The sequence below is a fragment of the Ambystoma mexicanum genome, unplaced genomic scaffold (assembly GCF_040938575.1).
Source record: "Ambystoma mexicanum isolate Mex_15411 unplaced genomic scaffold, UKY_AmexF1_1 Mex_scaf1, whole genome shotgun sequence".
NCBI lineage: Eukaryota > Metazoa > Chordata > Amphibia > Caudata > Ambystomatidae > Ambystoma > Ambystoma mexicanum.
Window position 1 is genome coordinate 4,959,693 of NW_027182324.1, and position 24,782 is coordinate 4,984,474.

General features: G+C 40.8%; 25 non-coding genes across 25 annotated transcripts; 22 read left to right on the forward strand and 3 right to left on the reverse strand.

Annotated features, from left to right (window-relative positions):
- The first annotated feature begins 26 nt into the window (after positions 1-26).
- On the forward strand, positions 27-100 carry TRNAT-AGU (transfer RNA threonine (anticodon AGU)). The gene has a single exon. It is a non-coding gene; the product is annotated as a tRNA-Thr (tRNA).
- Positions 101-867: 767 nt separating this feature from the next.
- On the forward strand, positions 868-941 carry TRNAT-AGU (transfer RNA threonine (anticodon AGU)). Its single transcript has one exon. It is a non-coding gene; the product is annotated as a tRNA-Thr (tRNA).
- Positions 942-1,708: 767 nt separating this feature from the next.
- On the forward strand, positions 1,709-1,782 carry TRNAT-AGU (transfer RNA threonine (anticodon AGU)). The gene has a single exon. It is a non-coding gene; the product is annotated as a tRNA-Thr (tRNA).
- Positions 1,783-3,390: 1,608 nt separating this feature from the next.
- Positions 3,391-3,464, forward strand: TRNAT-AGU (transfer RNA threonine (anticodon AGU)). Its single transcript has one exon. It is a non-coding gene; the product is annotated as a tRNA-Thr (tRNA).
- A 236-nt stretch (positions 3,465-3,700) lies between these two features.
- TRNAQ-UUG (transfer RNA glutamine (anticodon UUG)) lies at positions 3,701-3,773 on the reverse strand. Its single transcript has one exon. It is a non-coding gene; the product is annotated as a tRNA-Gln (tRNA).
- Positions 3,774-5,070: 1,297 nt separating this feature from the next.
- On the forward strand, positions 5,071-5,144 carry TRNAT-AGU (transfer RNA threonine (anticodon AGU)). Its single transcript has one exon. It is a non-coding gene; the product is annotated as a tRNA-Thr (tRNA).
- Positions 5,145-5,909: 765 nt separating this feature from the next.
- Positions 5,910-5,983, forward strand: TRNAT-AGU (transfer RNA threonine (anticodon AGU)). The gene has a single exon. It is a non-coding gene; the product is annotated as a tRNA-Thr (tRNA).
- A 1,608-nt stretch (positions 5,984-7,591) lies between these two features.
- TRNAT-AGU (transfer RNA threonine (anticodon AGU)) lies at positions 7,592-7,665 on the forward strand. Its single transcript has one exon. It is a non-coding gene; the product is annotated as a tRNA-Thr (tRNA).
- Positions 7,666-8,432: 767 nt separating this feature from the next.
- On the forward strand, positions 8,433-8,506 carry TRNAT-AGU (transfer RNA threonine (anticodon AGU)). The gene has a single exon. It is a non-coding gene; the product is annotated as a tRNA-Thr (tRNA).
- A 1,606-nt stretch (positions 8,507-10,112) lies between these two features.
- TRNAT-AGU (transfer RNA threonine (anticodon AGU)) lies at positions 10,113-10,186 on the forward strand. Its single transcript has one exon. It is a non-coding gene; the product is annotated as a tRNA-Thr (tRNA).
- A 765-nt stretch (positions 10,187-10,951) lies between these two features.
- TRNAI-AAU (transfer RNA isoleucine (anticodon AAU)) lies at positions 10,952-11,025 on the forward strand. The gene has a single exon. It is a non-coding gene; the product is annotated as a tRNA-Ile (tRNA).
- A 237-nt stretch (positions 11,026-11,262) lies between these two features.
- On the reverse strand, positions 11,263-11,335 carry TRNAK-UUU (transfer RNA lysine (anticodon UUU)). The gene has a single exon. It is a non-coding gene; the product is annotated as a tRNA-Lys (tRNA).
- Positions 11,336-11,792: 457 nt separating this feature from the next.
- On the forward strand, positions 11,793-11,866 carry TRNAT-AGU (transfer RNA threonine (anticodon AGU)). Its single transcript has one exon. It is a non-coding gene; the product is annotated as a tRNA-Thr (tRNA).
- A 767-nt stretch (positions 11,867-12,633) lies between these two features.
- On the forward strand, positions 12,634-12,707 carry TRNAT-AGU (transfer RNA threonine (anticodon AGU)). Its single transcript has one exon. It is a non-coding gene; the product is annotated as a tRNA-Thr (tRNA).
- Positions 12,708-13,474: 767 nt separating this feature from the next.
- Positions 13,475-13,548, forward strand: TRNAT-AGU (transfer RNA threonine (anticodon AGU)). The gene has a single exon. It is a non-coding gene; the product is annotated as a tRNA-Thr (tRNA).
- A 767-nt stretch (positions 13,549-14,315) lies between these two features.
- TRNAT-AGU (transfer RNA threonine (anticodon AGU)) lies at positions 14,316-14,389 on the forward strand. The gene has a single exon. It is a non-coding gene; the product is annotated as a tRNA-Thr (tRNA).
- Positions 14,390-15,156: 767 nt separating this feature from the next.
- On the forward strand, positions 15,157-15,230 carry TRNAT-AGU (transfer RNA threonine (anticodon AGU)). Its single transcript has one exon. It is a non-coding gene; the product is annotated as a tRNA-Thr (tRNA).
- A 1,606-nt stretch (positions 15,231-16,836) lies between these two features.
- On the forward strand, positions 16,837-16,910 carry TRNAT-AGU (transfer RNA threonine (anticodon AGU)). Its single transcript has one exon. It is a non-coding gene; the product is annotated as a tRNA-Thr (tRNA).
- A 236-nt stretch (positions 16,911-17,146) lies between these two features.
- Positions 17,147-17,219, reverse strand: TRNAQ-UUG (transfer RNA glutamine (anticodon UUG)). Its single transcript has one exon. It is a non-coding gene; the product is annotated as a tRNA-Gln (tRNA).
- A 1,297-nt stretch (positions 17,220-18,516) lies between these two features.
- TRNAT-AGU (transfer RNA threonine (anticodon AGU)) lies at positions 18,517-18,590 on the forward strand. The gene has a single exon. It is a non-coding gene; the product is annotated as a tRNA-Thr (tRNA).
- A 765-nt stretch (positions 18,591-19,355) lies between these two features.
- Positions 19,356-19,429, forward strand: TRNAT-AGU (transfer RNA threonine (anticodon AGU)). The gene has a single exon. It is a non-coding gene; the product is annotated as a tRNA-Thr (tRNA).
- A 1,608-nt stretch (positions 19,430-21,037) lies between these two features.
- On the forward strand, positions 21,038-21,111 carry TRNAT-AGU (transfer RNA threonine (anticodon AGU)). Its single transcript has one exon. It is a non-coding gene; the product is annotated as a tRNA-Thr (tRNA).
- Positions 21,112-21,878: 767 nt separating this feature from the next.
- On the forward strand, positions 21,879-21,952 carry TRNAT-AGU (transfer RNA threonine (anticodon AGU)). Its single transcript has one exon. It is a non-coding gene; the product is annotated as a tRNA-Thr (tRNA).
- A 1,608-nt stretch (positions 21,953-23,560) lies between these two features.
- On the forward strand, positions 23,561-23,634 carry TRNAT-AGU (transfer RNA threonine (anticodon AGU)). The gene has a single exon. It is a non-coding gene; the product is annotated as a tRNA-Thr (tRNA).
- A 767-nt stretch (positions 23,635-24,401) lies between these two features.
- On the forward strand, positions 24,402-24,475 carry TRNAT-AGU (transfer RNA threonine (anticodon AGU)). Its single transcript has one exon. It is a non-coding gene; the product is annotated as a tRNA-Thr (tRNA).
- Positions 24,476-24,782: the final 307 nt, after the last annotated feature.

Genomic DNA, 24,782 nt, shown 5'->3' on the forward strand with positions numbered 1-24,782 from the left:
AAGGAAAGGAGACCAGATGCAGAAAAGGTGCTGTGGCTTAGTTGGTTAAAGCGCCTGTCTAGTAAACAGGAGATCCTGAGTTCGAATCTCAGCAGCGCCTGTCTGCTTTTTTTTCGACCAATCTGTCTCCCCAATATTAAAACTTTGTACAAAGATTGCTATTTCATGCTATTTAGAAGCACAGTCAGGCTTGAAATGTTGGCAAAGCATCCAAGAACTCTGGACTCCACTACCTTAGAGTCATATTGCCCAAGGTTGCGATGCCATCAGAAATAGCACATATTAGAATGAGCAATTCATATTTCCTGCTTAATTTTTTGTAAAAGAAGCAAAGGTACCCCTGAACAGGGACTTGAACCCTGGACCCTCAGATTAAAAGTCTGATGCTCTACCGACTGAGCTACCCAGGCACAAGGATCACTGCTCATTTGAAACTTGATTTTCACTCTACAGCACCTCCATACATGGCTAGCTCACTGGTCAATAAAGGATATGAATTACTAGTGCATTACACACATTTTGACACTGGAGACATAACTTTTTTCATTCATTCCGTATCCAGATATAGAGATTTGCAGCATCTAGGACTTTAATGTTCACCCACTTACGGATTTGAATGTTTTGCCACATTCATGAGTGCAAACTTGCTCCCCAGTAAAGACGAACATGTGCTCCTCAATGCACACACTGGGCAATGCAGTCCACTCTAAATCGACGATTAATGACATGCTCGTTTTGTGCAATGGAGTTTCAGTCAATTGGAAAACATTTTGAAAAGTTATATTGCAATAGAAGCCCAGCCTTAAAAAAGTGGATTTCACTTCTAAATGATTACATGAGGAAGGAAAGGAGACCAGATGCAAAAAAGGTGCTGTGGCTTAGTTGGTTAAAGCGCCTGTCTAGTAAACAGGAGATCCTGAGTTCGAATCTCAGCAGCGCCTGTCTGCTTTTTTTTCGACCAATCTGTCTCCCCAATATTAAAACTTTGTACAAAGATTGCTATTTCATGCTATTTAGAAGCACAGTCAGGCTTGAAATGTTGGCAAAGCATCCAAGAATTCTGGACTCCACTACCTTAGAGTCATATTGCCCAAGGTTGCGATGCCATCAGAAATAGCACATATTAGAATGAGCAATTCATATTTCCTGCTAAATTTTTTGTAAAAGAAGCAAAGATACGCCTGAACAGGGACTTGAACCCTGGACCCTCAGATTAAAAGTCTGATGCTCTACCGACTGAGCTATCCAGGCACATGGATCACTGCCATTTGAAACTTGATTTTCACTCTACAGCGCCTCCATACATGGCTACCTCACTGGTCAATAAAGGAAATGAATTACTAGTGCATTACACACATTTTGACACTGGAGACATAACTTTTTTCAGTCATTCCTTATCCAGATATAGAGATTTGCAGCATCTAGGACTTTAATGTTCACCCACTTACGGATTTGAATGTTTTGCCACATTCATGAGTGCAAAATTGCTCCCCAGTAAAGGCGAACATGTGCTCCTCAATACACACACTGGGCAATGCAGTCCACTCTAAATCAACGATTAATGACATGCTCGTTTTGTGCAATGGAGTTTCAGTCAATTGGAAAACATTTTGTAAAGTTATATTGCAACAGAAGCCCAGCCTTAAAAAAAGTGGATTTCACTTCTAAATGATTACATGAGGAAGGAAAGGAGATCAGATGCAAAAGAGGTGCTGTGGCTTAGTTGGTTAAAGCGCCTGTCTAGTAAACAGGAGATCCTGAGTTCGAATCTCAGCAGCGCCTGTCTGCTTTTTTTTCGACCAATCTGTCTCCCCAATATTAAAACTTTGTACAAAGATTGTTATTTCATGCTATTTAGAAGCACAGTCAGGCTTGAAATGTTGGCAAAGCATCCAAGAATTCTGGACTCCACTACCTTAGAGTCATATTGCCCAAGGTTGCGATGCCATCAGAAATAGCACATATTAGAATGAGCAATTCATATTTCCTGCTAAATTTTTTGTAAAAGAAGCAAAGATGCGCCTGAACAGGGACTTGAACCCTGGACCCTCAGATTAAAAGTCTGATGCTCTACCGACTGAGCTATCCAGGCACAGGGATCACTGCCCATTTGAAACTTGATTTTCACTCTACAGCACCTCCATACATGGCTACCTCACTGGTCAATAAAGGAAATGAATTACTAGTGCATTACACACATTTTGACACTGGAGACATAACTTTTTTCAGTCATTCCGTATCCAGATATAGAGATTTGCAGCATCTAGGACTTTAATGTTCACCCACTTACGGATTTGAATGTTTTGCCACATTCATGAGTGCAAACTTGCTCCCCAGTAAAGATGAACATGTGCTCCTCAATGCACACACTGGGCAATGCAGTCCACTCTAAATCGACGATTAATGACATGCTCGTTTTGTGCAATGGAGTTTCAGTCAATTGGAAAACATTTTGAAAAGTTATATTGCAACAGAAGCCCAGCCTTAAAAAAGTGGATTTCACTTCTAAATGATTACATGAGGAAGGAAAGGAGACCAGATGCAAAAAAGGTGCTGTGGCTTAGTTGGTTAAAGCGCCTGTCTAGTAAACAGGAGATTCTGAGTTCGAATCTCAGCAGCGCCTGTCTGCTTTTTTTTCGACCAATCTGTCTCCCCAATATTAAAACTTTGTACAAAGATTGCTATTTCATGCTATTTAGAAGCACAGTGAGGCTTGAAATGTTGGCAAAGCATCCAAGAACTCTGGACTCCACTACCTTAGAGTCATATTGCCCAAGGTTGCGATGCCATCAGAAATAGCACATATTAGAATGAGCAATTCATATTTCCTGCTTAATTTTTTGTAAAAGAAGCACAGGTACGCCTGAACAGGGACTTGAACCCTGGGCCCTCAGATTAAAAGTCTGATGCTCTACCGACTGAGCTATCCAGGCACAAGGATCACTGCCTATTTGAAACTTGATTTTCACTCTACAGCACCTCCATACATGGCTACCTCACTGGTCAATAAAGGAAATTAATTACTAGTGCATTACACACTTTTTGACACTGGAGACATAACTTTTTTCAGTCATTCCGTATCCAGATATAGAGATTTGCAGCATCTAGGACTTTAATGTTCACCCACTTACGGATTTTAATGTTTTGCCACATTCATGAGTGCAAACTTGCTCCCCAGTAAAGACGAACATGTGCTCCTCAATGCACACACTGGGCAATGCAGTCCACTCTAAATCGACGATTAATGACATGCTCGTTTTGTGCAATGGAGTTTCAGTCAATTGGAAAACATTTTGAAAAGTTATATTGCAACAGAAGCCCAGCCTTAAAAAAGTGGATTTCACTTCTAAATGATTACATGAGGAAGGAAAGGAGACCATATGCAAAAAAGGTGCTGTGGCTTAGTTGGTTAAAGCGCCTGTCTAGTAAACAGGAGATCCTGAGTTCGAATCTCAGCAGCGCCTGTCTGCTTTTTTTCGACCAATCTGTCTCCCCAATATTAAAACTTTGTACAAAGATTGCTATTTCATGCTATTTAGAAGCACAGTCAGGCTTGATATGTTGGCAAAGCATCCAAGAACTCTGGACTCCACTACCTTAGAGTCATATTGCCCAAGGTTGCGATGCCATCAGAAATAGCACATATTAGAATGGGCAATTCATATTTCCTGCTTAATTTTTTGTAAAAGAAGCAAAGGTACGCCTGAACAGGGACTTGAACCCTGGACCCTCAGATTCAAAGTCTGATGCTCTACCGACTGAGCTATCCAGGCAGATGGATCACTGCCATTTGAAACTTGATTTTCACTCTACAGCACCTCCATACATGGCTACCTCACTGGTCAATAAAGGAAATGAATTACTAGTGCATTACACACATTTTGACACTGGAGCCATAACTTTTTTCAGTCATTCCGTATCCAGATATAGAGATTTGCAGCATCTAGGACTTTAATGTTCACCCACTTACGGATTTGAATGTTTTGCCACATTCATGAGTGCAAACTTGCTCCCCAGTAAAGATGAACATGTGCTCCTCAATGCACACACTGGACAATGCAGTCCACTCTAAATCGACGATTAATGACATGCTCGTTTTGTGCAATGGAGTTTCAGTCAATTGGAAAACATTTTGAAAAGTTATATTGCAACAGAAGCCCAGCCTTAAAAAAGTGGATTTCACTTCTAAATGATTACATGAGGAAGGAAAGGAGACCAGATGCAAAAAAGGTGCTGTGGCTTAGTTGGTTAAAGCGCCTGTCTAGTAAACAGGAGATTCTGAGTTCGAATCTCAGCAGCGCCTGTCTGCTTTTTTTTCGACCAATCTGTCTCCCCAATATTAAAACTTTGTACAAAGATTGCTATTTCATGCTATTTAGAAGCACAGTGAGGCTTGAAATGTTGGCAAAGCATCCAAGAACTCTGGACTCCACTACCTTAGAGTCATATTGCCCAAGGTTGCGATGCCATCAGAAATAGCACATATTAGAATGAGCAATTCATATTTCCTGCTTAATTTTTTGTAAAAGAAGCAAAGGTACGCCTGAACAGGGACTTGAACCCTGGACCCTCAGATTAAAAGTCTGATGCTCTACCGACTGAGCTATCCAGGCACAGGGATCACTGCCCATTTGAAACTTGATTTTCACTCTACAGCACCTCCATACATGGCTACCTCACTGGTCAATAAAGGAAATGAATTACTAGTGCATTACACACATTTTGACACTGGAGACATAACTTTTTTCAGTCATTCCGTATCCAGATATAGAGATTTGCAGCATCTAGGACTTTAATGTTCACCCACTTACGGATTTGAATGTTTTGCCACATTCATGAGTGCAAACTTGCTCCCCAGTAAAGACGAACATGTGCTCCTCAATGCACACACTGGGCAATGCAGTCCACTCTAAATCGATGATTAATGACATGCTCGTTTTGTGCAATGGAGTTTCAGTCAATTGGAAAACATTTTGAAAAGTTATATTGCAACAGAAGCCCAGCCTTAAAAAAGTGGATTTCACTTCTAAATGATTACATGAGGAAGGAAAGGAGACCAGATGCAAAAAAGGTGCTGTGGCTTAGTTGGTTAAAGCGCCTGTCTAGTAAACAGGAGATCCTGAGTTCGAATCTCAGCAGCGCCTGTCTGCTTTTTTTCGACCAATCTGTCTCCCCAATATTAAAATTTTGTACAAAGATTGCTATTTCATGCTATTTAGAAGCACAGTCAGGCTTGATATGTTGGCAAAGCATCCAAGAACTCTGGACTCCACTACCTTAGAGTCATATTGCCCAAGGTTGCGATGCCATCAGAAATAGCACATATTAGAATGGGCAATTCATATTTCCTGCTTAATTTTTTGTAAAAGAAGCAAAGATACGCCTGAACAGGGACTTGAACCCTGGACCCTCAGATTAAAAGTCTGATGCTCTACCGACTGAGCTATCCAGGCAGATGGATCACTGCCATTTGAAACTTGATTTTCACTCTACAGCACCTCCATACATGGCTACCTCACTGGTCAATAAAGGAAATGAATTACTAGTGCATTACACACATTTTGACACTGGAGACATAACTTTTTTCATTCATTCCGTATACAGATATAGAGATTTGCAGCATCTAGGACTTTAATGTTCACCCACTTACGGATTTGAATGTTTTGCCACATTCATGAGTGCAAACTTGCTCCCCAGTAAAGACGAACATGTGCTCCTCAATACACACACTGGGCAATGCAGTCCACTCTAAATCAACGATTAATGACATGCTCGTTTTGTGCAATGGAGTTTCAGTCAATTGGAAAACATTTTGAAAAGTTATATTGCAACAGAAGCCCAGCCTTAAAAAAGTGGATTTCACTTCTAAATGATTACATGAGGAAGGAAAGGAGACCAGATGCAAAAAAGGTGCTGTGGCTTAGTTGGTTAAAGCGCCTGTCTAGTAAACAGGAGATCCTGAGTTCGAATCTCAGCAGCGCCTGTCTGCTTTTTTTTCGACCAATCTGTCTCCCCAATATTAAAACTTTGTACAAAGATTGCTATTTCATGCTATTTAGAAGCACAGTCAGGCTTGAAATGTTGGCAAAGCATCCAAGAACTCTGGACTCCACTACCTTAGAGTCATATTGCCCAAGGTTGCGATGCCATCAGAAATAGCACATATTAGAATGAGCAATTCATATTTCCTGCTTAATTTTTTGTAAAAGAAGCAAAGGTACGCCTGAACAGGGACTTGAACCCTGGACCCTCAGATTAAAAGTCTGATGCTCTACCGACTGAGCTATCCAGGCACAAGGATCACTGCCCATTTGAAACTTGATTTTCACTCTACAGCACCTCCATACATGGCTACCTCACTGGTCAATAAAGGAAATGAATTACTAGTGCATTACACACATTTTGACACTGGAGACATAACTTTTTTCAGTCATTCCGTATCCAGATATAGAGATTTGCAGCATCTAGGACTTTAATGTTCACCCACTTACGGATTTGAATGTTTTGCCACATTCATGAGTGCAAACTTGCTCCCCAGTAAAGACGAACATGTGCTCCTCAATGCACACACTGGGCAATGCAGTCCACTCTAAATCGACGATTAATGACATGCTCGTTTTGTGCAATGGAGTTTCAGTCAATTGGAAAACATTTTGAAAAGTTATATTGCAACAGAAGCCCAGCCTTAAAAAAGTGGATTTCACTTCTAAATGATTACATGAGGAAGGAAAGGAGACCAGATGCAAAAAAGGTGCTGTGGCTTAGTTGGTTAAAGCGCCTGTCTAGTAAACAGGAGATCCTAAGTTCGAATCTCAGCAGCGCCTGTCTGCTTTTTTTTCGACCAATCTGTCTCCCCAATATTAAAACTTTGTACAAAGATTGCTATTTCATGCTATTTAGAAGCACAGTCAGGCTTGAAATGTTGGCAAAGCATCCAAGAACTCTGGACTCCACTACCTTAGAGTCATATTGCCCAAGGTTGCGATGCCATCAGAAACAGCACATATTAGAATGAGCAATTCATATTTCCTGCTTAATTTTTTGTAAAAGAAGCAAAGGTACGCCTGAACAGGGACTTGAACCCTGGACCCTCAGATTAAAAGTCTGATGCTCTACCGACTGAGCTATCCAGGCACATGGATCACTGCCATTTGAAACTTGATTTTCACTCTACAGCGCCTCCATACATGGCTACCTCACTGGTCAATAAAGGAAATGAATTACTAGTGCATTACACACATTTTGACACTGGAGACATAACTTTTTTCAGTCATTCCTTATCCAGATATAGAGATTTGCAGCATCTAGGACTTTAATGTTCACCCACTTACGGATTTGAATGTTTTGCCACATTCATGAGTGCAAAATTGCTCCCCAGTAAAGGCGAACATGTGCTCCTCAATACACACACTGGGCAATGCAGTCCACTCTAAATCAACGATTAATGACATGCTCGTTTTGTGCAATGGAGTTTCAGTCAATTGGAAAACATTTTGTAAAGTTATATTGCAACAGAAGCCCAGCCTTAAAAAAAGTGGATTTCACTTCTAAATGATTACATGAGGAAGGAAAGGAGATCAGATGCAAAAGAGGTGCTGTGGCTTAGTTGGTTAAAGCGCCTGTCTAGTAAACAGGAGATCCTGAGTTCGAATCTCAGCAGCGCCTGTCTGCTTTTTTTTCGACCAATCTGTCTCCCCAATATTAAAACTTTGTACAAAGATTGTTATTTCATGCTATTTAGAAGCACAGTCAGGCTTGAAATGTTGGCAAAGCATCCAAGAATTCTGGACTCCACTACCTTAGAGTCATATTGCCCAAGGTTGCGATGCCATCAGAAATAGCACATATTAGAATGAGCAATTCATATTTCCTGCTAAATTTTTTGTAAAAGAAGCAAAGATACGCCTGAACAGGGACTTGAACCCTGGACCCTCAGATTAAAAGTCTGATGCTCTACCGACTGAGCTATCCAGGCACAGGGATCACTGCCCATTTGAAACTTGATTTTCACTCTACAGCACCTCCATACATGGCTACCTCACTGGTCAATAAAGGAAATGAATTACTAGTGCATTACACACATTTTGACACTGGAGACATAACTTTTTTCAGTCATTCCGTATCCAGATATAGAGATTTGCAGCATCTAGGACTTTAATGTTCACCCACTTACGGATTTTAATGTTTTGCCACATTCATGAGTGCAAACTTGCTCCCCAGTAAAGACGAACATGTGCTCCTCAATGCACACACTGGGCAATGCAGTCCACTCTAAATCGACGATTAATGACATGCTCGTTTTGTGCAATGGAGTTTCAGTCAATTGGAAAACATTTTGAAAAGTTATATTGCAACAGAAGCCCAGCCTTAAAAAAGTGGATTTCACTTCTAAATGATTACATGAGGAAGGAAAGGAGACCATATGCAAAAAAGGTGCTGTGGCTTAGTTGGTTAAAGCGCCTGTCTAGTAAACAGGAGATCCTGAGTTCGAATCTCAGCAGCGCCTGTCTGCTTTTTTTCGACCAATCTGTCTCCCCAATATTAAAACTTTGTACAAAGATTGCTATTTCATGCTATTTAGAAGCACAGTCAGGCTTGATATGTTGGCAAAGCATCCAAGAACTCTGGACTCCACTACCTTAGAGTCATATTGCCCAAGGTTGCGATGCCATCAGAAATGGCACATATTAGAATGGGCAATTCATATTTCCTGCTTAATTTTTTGTAAAAGAAGCAAAGGTACGCCTGAACAGGGACTTGAACCCTGGACCCTCAGATTAAAAGTCTGATGCTCTACCGACTGAGCTATCCAGGCAGATGGATCACTGCCATTTGAAACTTGATTTTCACTCTACAGCACCTCCATACATGGCTACCTCACTGGTCAATAAAGGAAATGAATTACTAGTGCATTACACACATTTTGACACTGGAGCCATAACTTTTTTCAGTCATTCCGTATCCAGATATAGAGATTTGCAGCATCTAGGACTTTAATGTTCACCCACTTACGGATTTGAATGTTTTGCCACATTCATGAGTGCAAACTTGCTCCCCAGTAAAGATGAACATGTGCTCCTCAATGCACACACTGGACAATGCAGTCCACTCTAAATCGACGATTAATGACATGCTCGTTTTGTGCAATGGAGTTTCAGTCAATTGGAAAACATTTTGAAAAGTTATATTGCAACAGAAGCCCAGCCTTAAAAAAGTGGATTTCACTTCTAAATGATTACATGAGGAAGGAAAGGAGACCAGATGCAAAAAAGGTGCTGTGGCTTAGTTGGTTAAAGCGCCTGTCTAGTAAACAGGAGATTCTGAGTTCGAATCTCAGCAGCGCCTGTCTGCTTTTTTTTCGACCAATCTGTCTCCCCAATATTAAAACTTTGTACAAAGATTGCTATTTCATGCTATTTAGAAGCACAGTGAGGCTTGAAATGTTGGCAAAGCATCCAAGAACTCTGGACTCCACTACCTTAGAGTCATATTGCCCAAGGTTGCGATGCCATCAGAAATAGCACATATTAGAATGAGCAATTCATATTTCCTGCTTAATTTTTTGTAAAAGAAGCAAAGGTACGCCTGAACAGGGACTTGAACCCTGGACCCTCAGATTAAAAGTCTGATGCTCTACCGACTGAGCTATCCAGGCACAGGGATCACTGCCCATTTGAAACTTGATTTTCACTCTACAGCACCTCCATACATGGCTACCTCACTGGTCAATAAAGGAAATGAATTACTAGTGCATTACACACATTTTGACACTGGAGACATAACTTTTTTCAGTCATTCCGTATCCAGATATAGAGATTTGCAGCATCTAGGACTTTAATGTTCACCCACTTACGGATTTGAATGTTTTGCCACATTCATGATTGCAAACTTGCTCCCCAGTAAAGACGAACATGTGCTCCTCAATGCACACACTGGGCAATGCAGTCCACTCTAAATCGATGATTAATGACATGCTCGTTTTGTGCAATGGAGTTTCAGTCAATTGGAAAACATTTTGAAAAGTTATATTGCAACAGAAGCCCAGCCTTAAAAAAGTGGATTTCACTTCTAAATGATTACATGAGGAAGGAAAGGAGACCAGATGCAAAAAAGGTGCTGTGGCTTAGTTGGTTAAAGCGCCTGTCTAGTAAACAGGAGATCCTGAGTTCGAATCTCAGCAGCGCCTGTCTGCTTTTTTTCGACCAATCTGTCTCCCCAATATTAAAATTTTGTACAAAGATTGCTATTTCATGCTATTTAGAAGCACAGTCAGGCTTGATATGTTGGCAAAGCATCCAAGAACTCTGGACTCCACTACCTTAGAGTCATATTGCCCAAGGTTGCGATGCCATCAGAAATAGCACATATTAGAATGGGCAATTCATATTTCCTGCTTAATTTTTTGTAAAAGAAGCAAAGATACGCCTGAACAGGGACTTGAACCCTGGACTCTCAGATTAAAAGTCTGATGCTCTACCGACTGAGCTATCCAGGCAGATGGATCACTGCCATTTGAAACTTGATTTTCACTCTACAGCACCTCCATACATGGCTACCTCACTGGTCAATAAAGGAAATGAATTACTAGTGCATTACACACATTTTGACACTGGAGACATAACTTTTTTCAGTCATTCCGTATCCAGATATAGAGATTTGCAGCATCTAGGACTTTAATGTTCACCCACTTACGGATTTGAATGTTTTGCCACATTCATGAGTGCAAACTTGCTCCCCAGTAAAGACGAACATGTGCTCCTCAATGCACACACTGGGCAATGCAGTCCACTCTAAATCGACGATTAATGACATGCTCGTTTTGTGCAATGGAGTTTCAGTCAATTGGAAAACATTTTGAAAAGTTATATTGCAACAGAAGCCCAGCCTTAAAAAAGTGGATTTCACTTCTAAATGATTACATGAGGAAGGAAAGGAGACCAGATGCAAAAAAGGTGCTGTGGCTTAGTTGGTTAAAGCGCCTGTCTAATAAACAGGAGATCCTGAGTTCGAATCTCAGCAGCGCCTGTCTGCTTTTTTTTCGACCAATCTGTCTCCCCAATATTAAAACTTTGTACAAAGATTGCTATTTCATGCTATTTAGAAGCACAGTCAAGCTTGAAATGTTGGCAAAGCATCCAAGAACTCTGGACTCCACTACCTTAGAGTCATATTGCCCAAGGTTGCGATGCCATCAGAAATAGCACATATTAGAATGAGCAATTCATATTTCCTGCTTAATTTTTTGTAAAAGAAGCAAAGGTACGCCTGAACAGGGACTTGAACCCTGGACCCTCAGATTAAAAGTCTGATGCTCTACCAACTGAGCTATCCAGGCACAATGATCACTGCCCATTTGAAACTTGATTTTCACTCTACAGCACCTCCATACATGGCTACCTCACTGGTCAATAAAGGAAATGAATTACTAGTGCATTACACACATTTTGACACTGGAGACATAACTTTTTTCAGTCATTCCGTATCCAGATATAGAGATTTGCAGCATCTAGGACTTTAATGTTCACCCACTTACGGATTTGAATGTTTTGCCACATTCATGAGTGCAAACTTGCTCCCCAGTAAAGACGAACATGTGCTCCTCAATGCACACACTGGGCAATGCAGTCCACTCTAAATCGACGATTAATGACATGCTCGTTTTGTGCAATGGAGTTTCAGTCAATTGGAAAACATTTTGAAAAGTTATATTGCAATAGAAGCCCAGCCTTAAAAAAGTGGATTTCACTTCTAAATGATTACATGAGGAAGGAAAGGAGACCAGATGCAAAAAAGGTGCTGTGGCTTAGTTGGTTAAAGCGCCTGTCTAGTAAACAGGAGATCCTGAGTTCGAATCTCAGCAGCGCCTGTCTGCTTTTTTTTCGACCAATCTGTCTCCCCAATATTAAAACTTTGTACAAAGATTGCTATTTCATGCTATTTAGAAGCACAGTCAGGCTTGAAATGTTGGCAAAGCATCCAAGAACTCTGGACTCCACTACCTTAGAGTCATATTGCCCAAGGTTGCGATGCCATCAGAAATAGCACATATTAGAATGAGCAATTCATATTTCCTGCTTAATTTTTTGTAAAAGAAGCAAAGGTACGCCTGAACAGGGACTTGAACCCTGGACCCTCAGATTAAAAGTCTGATGCTCTACCGACTGAGCTATCCAGGCACAGGGATCACTGCCCATTTGAAACTTGATTTTCACTCTACAGCACCTCCATACATGGCTACCTCACTGGTCAATAAAGGAAATTAATTACTAGTGCATTACACACATTTTGACACTGGAGACATAACTTTTTTCAGTCATTCCGTATCCAGATATAGAGATTTGCAGCATCTAGGACTTTAATGTTCACCCACTTACGGATTTTAATGTTTTGCCACATTCATGAGTGCAAACTTGCTCCCCAGTAAAGACAAACATGTGCTCCTCAATGCACACACTGGGCAATGCAGTCCACTCTAAATCGACGATTAATGACATGCTCGTTTTGTGCAATGGAGTTTCAGTCAATTGGAAAACATTTTGAAAAGTTATATTGCAACAGAAGCCCAGCCTTAAAAAAGTGGATTTCACTTCTAAATGATTACATGAGGAAGGAAAGGAGACCAGATGCAGAAAAGGTGCTGTGGCTTAGTTGGTTAAAGCGCCTGTCTAGTAAACAGGAGATCCTGAGTTCGAATCTCAGCAGCGCCTGTCTGCTTTTTTTTCGACCAATCTGTCTCCCCAATATTAAAACTTTGTACAAAGATTGCTATTTCATGCTATTTAGAAGCACAGTCAGGCTTGAAATGTTGGCAAAGCATCCAAGAACTCTGGACTCCACTACCTTAGAGTCATATTGCCCAAGGTTGCGATGCCATCAGAAATAGCACATATTAGAATGAGCAATTCATATTTCCTGCTTAATTTTTTGTAAAAGAAGCAAAGGTACCCCTGAACAGGGACTTGAACCCTGGACCCTCAGATTAAAAGTCTGATGCTCTACCGACTGAGCTACCCAGGCACAAGGATCACTGCTCATTTGAAACTTGATTTTCACTCTACAGCACCTCCATACATGGCTAGCTCACTGGTCAATAAAGGATATGAATTACTAGTGCATTACACACATTTTGACACTGGAGACATAACTTTTTTCATTCATTCCGTATCCAGATATAGAGATTTGCAGCATCTAGGACTTTAATGTTCACCCACTTACGGATTTGAATGTTTTGCCACATTCATGAGTGCAAACTTGCTCCCCAGTAAAGACGAACATGTGCTCCTCAATGCACACACTGGGCAATGCAGTCCACTCTAAATCGACGATTAATGACATGCTCGTTTTGTGCAATGGAGTTTCAGTCAATTGGAAAACATTTTGAAAAGTTATATTGCAATAGAAGCCCAGCCTTAAAAAAGTGGATTTCACTTCTAAATGATTACATGAGGAAGGAAAGGAGACCAGATGCAAAAAAGGTGCTGTGGCTTAGTTGGTTAAAGCGCCTGTCTAGTAAACAGGAGATCCTGAGTTCGAATCTCAGCAGCGCCTGTCTGCTTTTTTTTCGACCAATCTGTCTCCCCAATATTAAAACTTTGTACAAAGATTGCTATTTCATGCTATTTAGAAGCACAGTCAGGCTTGAAATGTTGGCAAAGCATCCAAGAATTCTGGACTCCACTACCTTAGAGTCATATTGCCCAAGGTTGCGATGCCATCAGAAATAGCACATATTAGAATGAGCAATTCATATTTCCTGCTAAATTTTTTGTAAAAGAAGCAAAGATACGCCTGAACAGGGACTTGAACCCTGGACCCTCAGATTAAAAGTCTGATGCTCTACCGACTGAGCTATCCAGGCACATGGATCACTGCCATTTGAAACTTGATTTTCACTCTACAGCGCCTCCATACATGGCTACCTCACTGGTCAATAAAGGAAATGAATTACTAGTGCATTACACACATTTTGACACTGGAGACATAACTTTTTTCAGTCATTCCTTATCCAGATATAGAGATTTGCAGCATCTAGGACTTTAATGTTCACCCACTTACGGATTTGAATGTTTTGCCACATTCATGAGTGCAAAATTGCTCCCCAGTAAAGGCGAACATGTGCTCCTCAATACACACACTGGGCAATGCAGTCCACTCTAAATCAACGATTAATGACATGCTCGTTTTGTGCAATGGAGTTTCAGTCAATTGGAAAACATTTTGTAAAGTTATATTGCAACAGAAGCCCAGCCTTAAAAAAAGTGGATTTCACTTCTAAATGATTACATGAGGAAGGAAAGGAGATCAGATGCAAAAGAGGTGCTGTGGCTTAGTTGGTTAAAGCGCCTGTCTAGTAAACAGGAGATCCTGAGTTCGAATCTCAGCAGCGCCTGTCTGCTTTTTTTTCGACCAATCTGGCTCCCCAATATTAAAACTTTGTACAAAGATTGTTATTTCATGCTATTTAGAAGCACAGTCAGGCTTGAAATGTTGGCAAAGCATCCAAGAATTCTGGACTCCACTACCTTAGAGTCATATTGCCCAAGGTTGCGATGCCATCAGAAATAGCACATATTAGAATGAGCAATTCATATTTCCTGCTAAATTTTTTGTAAAAGAAGCAAAGATGCGCCTGAACAGGGACTTGAACCCTGGACCCTCAGATTAAAAGTCTGATGCTCTACCGACTGAGCTATCCAGGCACAGGGATCACTGCCCATTTGAAACTTGATTTTCACTCTACAGCACCTCCATACATGGCTACCTCACTGGTCAATAAAGGAAATGAATTACTAGTGCATTACACACATTTTGACACTGGAGACATAACTTTTTTCAGTCATTCCGTATCCAGATATAGAGATTTGCAGCATCTAGGACTTTAATGTTCACCCACTTACGGATTTTAATGTTTTGCCACATTCATGAGTGCAAACTTGCTCCCCAGTAAAGACGAACATGTGCTCCTCAATGCACACACTGGGCAATGCAGTCCACTCTAAATCGACGATTAATGACATGCTCGTTTTGTGCAATGGAGTTTCAGTCAATTGGAAAACATTTTGAAAAGTTATATTGCAACAGAAGCCCAGCCTTAAAAAAGTGGATTTCACTTCTAAATGATTACATGAGGAAGGAAAGGAGACCAGATGCAAAAAAGGTGCTGTGGCTTAGTTGGTTAAAGCGCCTGTCTAGTAAACAGGAGATCCTGAGTTCGAATCTCAGCAGCGCCTGTCTGCTTTTTTTCGACCAATCTGTCTCCCCAATATTAAAACTTTGTACAAAGATTGCTATTTCATGCTATTTAGAAGCACAGTCAGGCTTGATATGTTGGCAAAGCATCCAAGAACTCTGGACTCCACTACCTTAGAGTCATATTGCCCAAGGTTGCGATGCCATCAGAAATAGCACATATTAGAATGGGCAATTCATATTTCCTGCTTAATTTTTTGTAAAAGAAGCAAAGGTACGCCTGAACAGGGACTTGAACCCTGGACCCTCAGATTAAAAGTCTGATGCTCTACCGACTGAGCTATCCAGGCAGATGGATCACTGCCATTTGAAACTTGATTTTCACTCTACAGCACCTCCATACATGGCTACCTCACTGGTCAATAAAGGAAATGAATTACTAGTGCATTACACACATTTTGACACTGGAGCCATAACTTTTTTCAGTCATTCCGTATCCAGATATAGAGATTTGCAGCATCTAGGACTTTAATGTTCACCCACTTACGGATTTGAATGTTTTGCCACATTCATGAGTGCAAACTTGCTCCCCAGTAAAGATGAACATGTGCTCCTCAATGCACACACTGGGCAATGCAGTCCACTCTAAATCGACGATTAATGACATGCTCGTTTTGTGCAATGGAGTTTCAGTCAATTGGAAAACATTTTGAAAAGTTATATTGCAACAGAAGCCCAGCCTTAAAAAAGTGGATTTCACTTCTAAATGATTACATGAGGAAGGAAAGGAGACCAGATGCAAAAAAGGTGCTGTGGCTTAGTTGGTTAAAGCGCCTGTCTAGTAAACAGGAGATTCTGAGTTCGAATCTCAGCAGCGCCTGTCTGCTTTTTTTTCGACCAATCTGTCTCCCCAATATTAAAACTTTGTACAAAGATTGCTATTTCATGCTATTTAGAAGCACAGTGAGGCTTGAAATGTTGGCAAAGCATCCAAGAACTCTGGACTCCACTACCTTAGAGTCATATTGCCCAAGGTTGCGATGCCATCAGAAATAGCACATATTAGAATGAGCAATTCATATTTCCTGCTTAATTTTTTGTAAAAGAAGCACAGGTACGCCTGAACAGGGACTTGAACCCTGGGCCCTCAGATTAAAAGTCTGATGCTCTACCGACTGAGCTATCCAGGCACAAGGATCACTGCCTATTTGAAACTTGATTTTCACTCTACAGCACCTCCATACATGGCTACCTCACTGGTCAATAAAGGAAATTAATTACTAGTGCATTACACACTTTTTGACACTGGAGACATAACTTTTTTCAGTCATTCCGTATCCAGATATAGAGATTTGCAGCATCTAGGACTTTAATGTTCACCCACTTACGGATTTTAATGTTTTGCCACATTCATGAGTGCAAACTTGCTCCCCAGTAAAGACGAACATGTGCTCCTCAATGCACACACTGGGCAATGCAGTCCACTCTAAATCGACGATTAATGACATGCTCGTTTTGTGCAATGGAGTTTCAGTCAATTGGAAAACATTTTGAAAAGTTATATTGCAACAGAAGCCCAGCCTTAAAAAAGTGGATTTCACTTCTAAATGATTACATGAGGAAGGAAAGGAGACCATATGCAAAAAAGGTGCTGTGGCTTAGTTGGTTAAAGCGCCTGTCTAGTAAACAGGAGATCCTGAGTTCGAATCTCAGCAGCGCCTGTCTGCTTTTTTTCGACCAATCTGTCTCCCCAATATTAAAACTTTGTACAAAGATTGCTATTTCATGCTATTTAGAAGCACAGTCAGGCTTGATATGTTGGCAAAGCATCCAAGAACTCTGGACTCCACTACCTTAGAGTCATATTGCCCAAGGTTGCGATGCCATCAGAAATAGCACATATTAGAATGGGCAATTCATATTTCCTGCTTAATTTTTTGTAAAAGAAGCAAAGGTACGCCTGAACAGGGACTTGAACCCTGGACCCTCAGATTCAAAGTCTGATGCTCTACCGACTGAGCTATCCAGGCAGATGGATCACTGCCATTTGAAACTTGATTTTCACTCTACAGCACCTCCATACATGGCTACCTCACTGGTCAATAAAGGAAATGAATTACTAGTGCATTACACACATTTTGACACTGGAGCCATAACTTTTTTCAGTCATTCCGTATCCAGATATAGAGATTTGCAGCATCTAGGACTTTAATGTTCACCCACTTACGGATTTGAATGTTTTGCCACATTCATGAGTGCAAACTTGCTCCCCAGTAAAGATGAACATGTGCTCCTCAATGCACACACTGGACAATGCAGTCCACTCTAAATCGACGATTAATGACATGCTCGTTTTGTGCAATGGAGTTTCAGTCAATTGGAAAACATTTTGAAAAGTTATATTGCAACAGAAGCCCAGCCTTAAAAAAGTGGATTTCACTTCTAAATGATTACATGAGGAAGGAAAGGAGACCAGATGCAAAAAAGGTGCTGTGGCTTAGTTGGTTAAAGCGCCTGTCTAGTAAACAGGAGATTCTGAGTTCGAATCTCAGCAGCGCCTGTCTGCTTTTTTTTCGACCAATCTGTCTCCCCAATATTAAAACTTTGTACAAAGATTGCTATTTCATGCTATTTAGAAGCACAGTGAGGCTTGAAATGTTGGCAAAGCATCCAAGAACTCTGGACTCCACTACCTTAGAGTCATATTGCCCAAGGTTGCGATGCCATCAGAAATAGCACATATTAGAATGAGCAATTCATATTTCCTGCTTAATTTTTTGTAAAAGAAGCAAAGGTACGCCTGAACAGGGACTTGAACCCTGGACCCTCAGATTAAAAGTCTGATGCTCTACCGACTGAGCTATCCAGGCACAGGGATCACTGCCCATTTGAAACTTGATTTTCACTCTACAGCACCTCCATACATGGCTACCTCACTGGTCAATAAAGGAAATGAATTACTAATGCATTACACACATTTTGACACTGGAGACATAACTTTTTTCAGTCATTCCGTATCCAGATATAGAGATTTGCAGCATCTAGGACTTTAATGTTCACCCACTTACGGATTTGAATGTTTTGCCACATTCATGAGTGCAAACTTGCTCCCCAGTAAAGACGAACATGTGCTCCTCAATGCACACACTGGGCAATGCAGTCCACTCTAAATCGATGATTAATGACATGCTCGTTTTGTGCAATGGAGTTTCAGTCAATTGGAAAACATTTTGAAAAGTTATATTGCAACAGAAGCCCAGCCTTAAAAAAGTGGATTTCACTTCTAAATGATTACATGAGGAAGGAAAGGAGACCAGATGCAAAAAAGGTGCTGTGGCTTAGTTGGTTAAAGCGCCTGTCTAGTAAACAGGAGATCCTGAGTTCGAATCTCAGCAGCGCCTGTCTGCTTTTTTTCGACCAATCTGTCTCCCCAATATTAAAATTTTGTACAAAGATTGCTATTTCATGCTATTTAGAAGCACAGTCAGGCTTGATATGTTGGCAAAGCATCCAAGAACTCTGGACTCCACTACCTTAGAGTCATATTGCCCAAGGTTGCGATGCCATCAGAAATAGCACATATTAGAATGGGCAATTCATATTTCCTGCTTAATTTTTTGTAAAAGAAGCAAAGATACGCCTGAACAGGGACTTGAACCCTGGACCCTCAGATTAAAAGTCTGATGCTCTACCTACTGAGCTATCCAGGCAGATGGATCACTGCCATTTGAAACTTGATTTTCACTCTACAGCACCTCCATACATGGCTACCTCACTGGTCAATAAAGGAAATGAATTACTAGTGCATTACACACATTTTGACACTGGAGACATAACTTTTTTCATTCATTCCGTATACAGATATAGAGATTTGCAGCATCTAGGACTTTAATGTTCACCCACTTACGGATTTGAATGTTTTGCCACATTCATGAGTGCAAACTTGCTCCCCAGTAAAGACGAACATGTGCTCCTCAATACACACACTGGGCAATGCAGTCCACTCTAAATCAACGATTAATGACATGCTCGTTTTGTGCAATGGAGTTTCAGTCAATTGGAAAACATTTTGAAAAGTTATATTGCAACAGAAGCCCAGCCTTAAAAAAGTGGATTTCACTTCTAAATGATTACATGAGGAAGGAAAGGAGACCAGATGCAAAAAAGGTGCTGTGGCTTAGTTGGTTAAAGCGCCTGTCTAGTAAACAGGAGATCCTGAGTTCGAATCTCAGCAGCGCCTGTCTGCTTTTTTTTCGACCAATCTGTCTCCCCAATATTAAAACTTTGTACAAAGATTGCTATTTCATGCTATTTAGAAGCACAGTCAGGCTTGAAATGTTGGCAAAGCATCCAAGAACTCTGGACTCCACTACCTTAGAGTCATATTGCCCAAGGTTGCGATGCCATCAGAAATAGCACATATTAGAATGAGCAATTCATATTTCCTGCTTAATTTTTTGTAAAAGAAGCAAAGGTACGCCTGAACAGGGACTTGAACCCTGGACCCTCAGATTAAAAGTCTGATGCTCTACCGACTGAGCTATCCAGGCACAAGGATCACTGCCCATTTGAAACTTGATTTTCACTCTACAGCACCTCCATACATGGCTACCTCACTGGTCAATAAAGGAAATGAATTACTAGTGCATTACACACATTTTGACACTGGAGACATAACTTTTTTCAGTCATTCCGTATCCAGATATAGAGATTTGCAGCATCTAGGACTTTAATGTTCACCCACTTACGGATTTGAATGTTTTGCCACATTCATGAGTGCAAACTTGCTCCCCAGTAAAGACGAACATGTGCTCCTCAATGCACACACTGGGCAATGCAGTCCACTCTAAATCGACGATTAATGACATGCTCGTTTTGTGCAATGGAGTTTCAGTCAATTGGAAAACATTTTGAAAAGTTATATTGCAACAGAAGCCCAGCCTTAAAAAAGTGGATTTCACTTCTAAATGATTACATGAGGAAGGAAAGGAGACCAGATGCAAAAAAGGTGCTGTGGCTTAGTTGGTTAAAGCGCCTGTCTAGTAAACAGGAGATCCTAAGTTCGAATCTCAGCAGCGCCTGTCTGCTTTTTTTTCGACCAATCTGTCTCCCCAATATTAAAACTTTGTACAAAGATTGCTATTTCATGCTATTTAGAAGCACAGTCAGGCTTGAAATGTTGGCAAAGCATCCAAGAACTCTGGACTCCACTACCTTAGAGTCATATTGCCCAAGGTTGCGATGCCATCAGAAACAGCACATATTAGAATGAGCAATTCATATTTCCTGCTTAATTTTTTGTAAAAGAAGCAAAGGTACGCCTGAACAGGGACTTGAACCCTGGACCCTCAGATTAAAAGTCTGATGCTCTACCGACTGAGCTATCCAGGCACATGGATCACTGCCATTTGAAACTTGATTTTCACTCTACAGCGCCTCCATACATGGCTACCTCACTGGTCAATAAAGGAAATGAATTACTAGTGCATTACACACATTTTGACACTGGAGACATAACTTTTTTCAGTCATTCCTTATCCAGATATAGAGATTTGCAGCATCTAGGACTTTAATGTTCACCCACTTACGGATTTGAATGTTTTGCCACATTCATGAGTGCAAAATTGCTCCCCAGTAAAGGCGAACATGTGCTCCTCAATACACACACTGGGCAATGCAGTCCACTCTAAATCAACGATTAATGACATGCTCGTTTTGTGCAATGGAGTTTCAGTCAATTGGAAAACATTTTGTAAAGTTATATTGCAACAGAAGCCCAGCCTTAAAAAAAGTGGATTTCACTTCTAAATGATTACATGAGGAAGGAAAGGAGATCAGATGCAAAAGAGGTGCTGTGGCTTAGTTGGTTAAAGCGCCTGTCTAGTAAACAGGAGATCCTGAGTTCGAATCTCAGCAGCGCCTGTCTGCTTTTTTTTCGACCAATCTGTCTCCCCAATATTAAAACTTTGTACAAAGATTGTTATTTCATGCTATTTAGAAGCACAGTCAGGCTTGAAATGTTGGCAAAGCATCCAAGAATTCTGGACTCCACTACCTTAGAGTCATATTGCCCAAGGTTGCGATGCCATCAGAAATAGCACATATTAGAATGAGCAATTCATATTTCCTGCTAAATTTTTTGTAAAAGAAGCAAAGATACGCCTGAACAGGGACTTGAACCCTGGACCCTCAGATTAAAAGTCTGATGCTCTACCGACTGAGCTATCCAGGCACAGGGATCAGTGCCCATTTGAAACTTGATTTTCACTCTACAGCACCTCCATACATGGCTACCTCACTGGTCAATAAAGGAAATGAATTACTAGTGCATTACACACATTTTGACACTGGAGACATAACTTTTTTCAGTCATTCCGTATCCAGATATAGAGATTTTCAGCATCTAGGACTTTAATGTTCACCCACTTACGGATTTTAATGTTTTGCCACATTCATGAGTGCAAACTTGCTCCCCAGTAAAGACGAACATGTGCTCCTCAATGCACACACTGGGCAATGCAGTCCACTCTAAATCGACGATTAATGACATGCTCGTTTTGTGCAATGGAGTTTCAGTCAATTGGAAAACATTTTGAAAAGTTATATTGCAACAGAAGCCCAGCCTTAAAAAAGTGGATTTCACTTCTAAATGATTACATGAGGAAGGAAAGGAGACCAGATGCAAAAAAGGTGCTGTGGCTTAGTTGGTTAAAGCGCCTGTCTAGTAAACAGGAGATCCTGAGTTCGAATCTCAGCAGCGCCTGTCTGCTTTTTTTTCGACCAATCTGTCTCCCCAATATTAAAACTTTGTACAAAGATTGCTATTTCATGCTATTTAGAAGCACAGTCAGGCTTGAAATGTTGGCAAAGCATCCAAGAACTCTGGACTCCACTACCTTAGAGTCATATTGCCCAAGGTTGCGATGCCATCAGAAATAGCACATATTAGAATGAGCAATTCATATTTCCTGCTTAATTTTTTGTAAAAGAAGCAAAGGTACCGCTGAACAGGGACTTGAACCCTGGACCCTCAGATTAAAAGTCTGATGCTCTACCGACTGAGCTACCCAGGCACAAGGATCACTGCCCATTTGAAACTTGATTTTCACTCTACAGCACCTCCATACATGGCTAGCTCACTGGTCAATAAAGGATATGAATTACTAGTGCATTACACACATTTTGACACTGGAGACATAACTTTTTTCATTCATTCCGTATACAGATATAGAGATTTGCAGCATCTAGGACTTTAATGTTCACCCACTTACGGATTTGAATGTTTTGCCACATTCATGAGTGCAAACTTGCTCCCCAGTAAAGACGAACATGTGCTCCTCAATGCACACACTGGGCAATGCAGTCCACTCTAAATCGACGATTAATGACATGCTCGTTTTGTGCAATGGAGTTTCAGTCAATTGGAAAACATTTTGAAAAGTTATATTGCAACAGAAGCCCAGCCTTAAAAAAGTGGATTTCACTTCTAAATGATTACATGAGGAAGGAAAGGAGACCAGATGCAAAAAAGGTGCTGTGACTTAGTTGGTTAAAGCGCCTGTCTAGTAAACAGGAGATCCTGAGTTCGAATCTCAGCAGCGCCTGTCTGCTTTTTTTTCGACCAATCTGTCTCCCCAATATTAAAACTTTGTACAAAGATTGCTATTTCATGCTATTTAGAAGCACAGTCAGGCTTGAAATGTTGGCAAAGCATCCAAGAACTCTGGACTCCACTACCTTAGAGTCATATTGCCCAAGGTTGCGATGCCATCAGAAATAGCACATATTAGAATGAGCAATTCATATTTCCTGCTTAATTTTTTGTAAAAGAAGCAAAGGTACGCCTGAACAGGGACTTGAACCCTGGACCCTCAGATTAAAAGTCTGATGCTCTACCGACTGAGCTATCCAGGCACAAGGATCACTGCCCATTTGAAACTTGATTTTCACTCTACAGCACCTCCATACATGGCTACCTCACTGGTCAATAAAGGAAATGAATTACTAGTGCATTACACACATTTTGACACTGGAGACATAACTTTTTTCAGTCATTCCGTATCCAGATATAGAGATTTGCAGCATCTAGGACTTTAATGTTCACCCACTTACGGATTTTAATGTTTTGCCACATTCATGAGTGCAAACTTGCTCCCCAGTAAAGACGAACATGTGCTCCTCAATGCACACACTGGGCAATGCAGTCCACTCTAAATCGACGATTAATGACATGCTCGTTTTGTGCAATGGAGTTTCAGTCAATTGGAAAACATTTTGAAAAGTTATATTGCAACAGAAGCCCAGCCTTAAAAAAGTGGATTTCACTTCTAAATGATTACATGAGGAAGGAAAGGAGACCAGATGCAAAAAAGGTGCTGTGGCTTAGTTGGTTAAAGCGCCTGTCTAGTAAACAGGAGATCCTGAGTTCGAATCTCAGCAGCGCCTGTCTGCTTTTTTTTCGACCAATCTGTCTCCCCAATATTAAAACTTTGTACAAAGATTGCTATTTCATGCTATTTAGAAGCACAGTCAGGCTTGAAATGTTGGCAAAGCATCCAAGAACTCTGGACTCCACTACCTTAGAGTCATATTGCCCAAGGTTGCGATGCCATCAGAAATAGCACATATTAGAATGAGCAATTCATATTTCCTGCTAAATTTTTTGTAAAAGAAGCAAAGATACGCCTGAACAGGGACTTGAACCCTGGACCCTCAGATTAAAAGTCTGATGCTCTACCGACTGAGCTATCCAGGCACAGGGATCACTGCCCATTTGAAACTTGATTTTCACTCTACAGCACCTCCATACATGGCTACCTCACTGGTCAATAAAGGAAATGAATTACTAGTGCATTACACACATTTTGACACTGGAGACATAACTTTTTTCAGTCATTCCGTATCCAGATATAGCGATTTGCAGCATCTAGGACTTTAATGTTCACCCACTTACGGATTTGAATGTTTTGCCACATTCATGAGTGCAAACTTGCTCCCCAGTAAAGACGAACATGTGCTCCTCAATGCACACACTGGGCAATGCAGTCCACTCTAAATCGACGATTAATGACATGCTCGTTTTGTGCAATGGAGTTTCAGTCAATTGGAAAACATTTTGAAAAGTTATATTGCAATAGAAGCCCAGCCTTAAAAAAGTGGATTTCACTTCTAAATGATTACATGAGGAAGGAAAGGAGACCAGATGCAAAAAAGGTGCTGTGGCTTAGTTGGTTAAAGCGCCTGTCTAGTAAACAGGAGATCCTGAGTTCGAATCTCAGCAGCGCCTGTCTGCTTTTTTTTCGACCAATCTGTCTCCCCAATATTAAAACTTTGTACAAAGATTGCTATTTCATGCTATTTAGAAGCACAGTCAGGCTTGAAATGTTGGCAAAGCATCCAAGAACTCTGGACTCCACTACCTTAGAGTCATATTGCCCAAGGTTGCGATGCCATCAGAAATAGCACATATTAGAATGAGCAATTCATATTTCCTGCTTAATTTTTTGTAAAAGAAGCAAAGGTACGCCTGAACAGGGACTTGAACCCTGGACCCTCAGATTAAAAGTCTGATGCTCTACCGACTGAGCTATCCA